We start from the raw sequence: 4,398 nt of genomic DNA, 5'->3' as shown, positions 1-4,398 counted from the left end.
ATATACATATATATATATATATATATATATATATATATACACACACATATATGTATACATATATATATATATATACAGACACATACACACACACACACATATATAGTGAGTGAGAGAGAGAATGAGATAGAGATAGTGACAGAGAGAGCGAGAGCGAGAGCGAGAGAGAGAGAGAGAGAGAGAGAGAGCGAGAGAGAATGAGAAACTGAGACAGATTTATTTTAAGGAATCATCTCAAGTGATTGCAGGTGTTGGCAAGTCCAATACTTGTAGGACAGGCCAACAAGTGGAAACTCAGTTATATTTCAAGTACAGAATTTCAATAACTTGAAAAAAAAAAAGAAAATTCCATGATTTTCAAACTCTTTCAAATAATGGATTCAAGTTTGAAGTACTTCAATGGTTTTAAAAATTAGGAAAAATAATTAAAATTTTAAAACATTTACCTAAAATGGTCATTTTTTCTTGATTGTTATCTAGCTGATAACTTCATAAAGTTACCAACCCAATGCTAAAGCAAATTGTTATTAAAAACAATAATAACAACCGTGTCAAAAACTAAAACCAAAAAATAGCACTAGTAAATATAAAGAGAATTTCTAAACTCCCAGGAAAGCTGAAAAGGATGCCAGGATTTTTAAAAAAACAACAAGCAAACAAAAATGTAGTATGAAACAAAAAAGCATGGGGAAGAAACAATCAAACAATCATAAACAATAATGAAGACTAGGATATAAAGAATAATATTGTTTCAAACTGGAGAGTGCTTTGTTTGTTGGGCTGTTTTATAGGTTATAAGTTTGACCACAAGAAAATAATGAAAATATCTAAATTATCTTTGGGACACTTTTTACAAACTAAAAAAAGGGATTTATTTAATGTTTTCATTAAAACCCATGTATGTTACCAGCGAGATAAAGAAAATAGCTTTTATTTCCTGCTTTTCTACTATCTCTTAGCAGTCTTAAATAGTTGTCATTTTCTGATTTAAAAAAAAAAAAAATCTCATATTTAACCAAGTTAGAAACAATTGTCATTCTGTTGCTTCAGATCAGAAAGATTATGTTCAGCACTCATGATTATGGTCTAAGATAAGATCTTCAGAACATAGAGTTTTAGGGCACATCAGAGCTTAGGACCATGTTTAGTAAGAATCCTGGGTCCCTTTCTCGATCTTCACATTGAAGAAACATTACAATTAACAGAATACTTTCTAATTCATTTGACTGAGATGAACAGATAACTGGAAAAGATTCATTCTTTCCCACTATACAGCATTATACTTATTTAGAGTGTTATTATTGTCCTCAGGATTTTGAACAAATTCAACCTACTAAATCAGAGTGACATAATAAAAAGTTCTCTCCATTATCAAGTTTGTTATTTTTTTAAAAGAAACTGATCATTTGCTGAATCTCAATTGCAAAAATATAATCTTTATAGATGAGCCAAGCATGATAAATGGTATTTAGTATTAGCATCATAGATGATCATTAGATGTGAACTTTTATACTCATGAGTAGCGAAGCTTCTAACAGTTTCTAAGAGTTAATGATCATGACTAAAAGCTAATTTTGCTAGGCTCACATTCCTAAATTATTTTCATTCAGATTATAGATAGAGGAGATAGGTTCTCAGTTTTTATGTGAATGAAACTAAATATCTAATTTACCTTCTGTTTAAGAAAAGCACATTTGGATTGTCTAAACTTTTCTATAGTATACACAGTAATTCCATAATATTTAAAAAAATGACTTAGGTTCTTCTGCTTTTAAGTTGAAAGCAGTTAAAGAATTATAGATGTTAAAATTGTATTTGCTTACACGAAGGGAACTCTGCAGTACTGATGTTTTCACACAGTTCCTGAGCTACTAGTTTTCAGTCTATTTTATGCATGTGGCTATTCCCTTCCTGCTACTGCCAACGACCTGGTTTCCTAGCACACTGTAATTTCATGGGACAAATCAAGCAGGAGACCATGAAACACGGATAGACCTGTTGCTAGAGATGGGACCAAGGCATCATTCGCAAACATTGTTTTCATTGTTAATATGGAGAAGTGTGTAAAATTGTAATGATTCCTATATTTGGTGCAGTAAACCTAGCTTCTCAGAAACTACATTGATGAAACACAGATAAATAGAGTGATTGACATCCTCACTGATTACTCGTATTTATCGAAATCTACTTTGTGATATTGGTAATGATTCAGAGATGAATAAAGCAGACAAAAATCTTAGACCTCATGAAACATACGTAGTTATTATACATGAGACTTTTATTAAAAGGAACAAAGCACTTTCTTATTCTTGAGAAACTTAACTTACTAAAATAGGAACTAAGAACTTGCTGAGAGAAAGTAGTTAGAGAAAATAACTAGGCAATAGGTAATCAAGGAATTAGGATGTGTAATTATAAAGGGTATAGGTACAAACAACATAAGGTCAAGGTAAAATAGATCAGCATGTGTTCAAGGAGCTAGGGAAGATCTTCTAGAAAAGTGGAAACTGAGAAACTCTATGTTTGGATCGAATTTAAATAAAAAGTAAATAGGCATTTATCAACATAAGGAGAAATCTAAGCACAAGAATAGAAAGAAGAACAAATTTGGCACAAATAAATAATTGAGACACTAACTTATCAGGCTATGACAATTGTACACATTTAATTATCAGATGTATGATTGTGAGAGGAGAAACGGCACCAGATAATTTGGTTCTTTAGAGTTAAAAGCACATTCAATAAATAGCAGGCAATAAATAACTAATAAAGCACTGTTCATTTCTATACAAGCAAATTTTGTGTGCGTCTTTTTCCCCCATGATGGCTCATCCCATTTTATATAATTGCATTTCTTACAGTAAAGTGGTGGACTAAATTTATTTTCTATCTATACATTGAGTTTTCCCATACTCCAGTAAGTTGTTTTGTACTGTCAACATAAAAAGGAACTGACTGTCTTAGCCTTCATAATGCTTAACCTGAGGTAAAGAAAGGGAAGAGAGTGCAGTGGTACAATTAAAGAAGCATGTAAATGTGAAGGTTAGTTCTGTGAGTTAATTCTTTATCTTTGAAAACTTTTAACGGAAATAAATGTGCAATTTGAAAAAAAAAAATGTCAGAGGATAATAAATCTCAATTTCTGATTCAGAAAATGTGATCATCATGGAAACAGGCTAGATTCAGGTTCCAAGAGCTGTTTTGTGAATTATAGGAGGGGCTACAATTAGTATGCGTGCCATATGCTAATCTCCAGATGGTCAAGAGCTTTGGAACACACTGTCTATATGTACTATATAAATAAATCTGGTTAACTTTGTCTAACATGCTTCTTTCATTGTAACATAGTTGAAAATATTTACAAGAAACAAGGGTCTTGTCCCTTTAAGATTCCATGGAATGACCATGAGTAAATTCAGAACACTGAAGGCAGGAAAATAAATTGCTATCATTAAATTAAGGTCAAAATTACTTGAGGATTAAAAATAAGAAATGCTGAATATCCAAAGTCGCAAGAAGGCTTAAGAGAAATCAACCATTATTTCCATTTTCTATCCTAACCAGAACCCTGATTAATAAAGAATAGATTTCGATGCTCATACTGATTCTAAATAGCAGAAAAGAGAAAAAAAAAAAAAAATAACAATACTAGTCTGTGTTAAAAGAAAGGGGGATATAGAAATAATATATGTCAAAACAGGAACTAAATAAATGGTAATTTGAAGTTAACTATGACACACGGTTGCACAACTGATATTTATTACAAATATACATATAAACCACACAATTTATTTTACATATTTGTTAATGAGTGAAGATTTTGGTGAATAAATTTAGCACTTAGGGTGAATGTCATACTGCCAATTAAAATGAGAAAAATAGTAATGATACTGATTATAATGGTGTGAGGTATAGAAACTATATACAAAGCACTATCCCACGTATCTGTGCTCTCATAAATTGTAGCTAATAAATTAACAAACTAATGTGTTATTGATTGCTAAACAAGTATTTTATACAATATAAAACAATTACTAATAATATAATATCCTCCTATGGAATAGTTTGACTATAATAGATATTGTAACGGTTTGGCTTAGTTTCCTACTGCTATTGTAACAATATTATCATGAACTAATCATCTTACAATTCTAAGGGTCAGAATTCCGAAATGAGTTTCATAGGGACAAAATCGAGGTATCAGCATAGCTGCATTCTTTCTGGAGACTCCAAAGGAGAATTTCTTTTCTTTATTTTGCCACCTTTTGGATGATCCCTGCATTCCTTGGATAATGGCTCCTTATCTATCTTCAAAACACCTCATAACCTTTGTCATGACATCTCCTTTTTCTCTTCTATGACCTGCTTGCTTCCCTTTAATATGACTTGTGATTACAT

The sequence above is a fragment of the Rhinolophus sinicus genome, chromosome 1 (genome assembly GCF_057876585.1).
Source record: "Rhinolophus sinicus isolate RSI-liver-muscle chromosome 1, RSI-T2T, whole genome shotgun sequence".
Lineage (NCBI taxonomy): Eukaryota > Metazoa > Chordata > Mammalia > Chiroptera > Rhinolophidae > Rhinolophus > Rhinolophus sinicus.
This window is presented reverse-complemented; position numbering follows the sequence as displayed.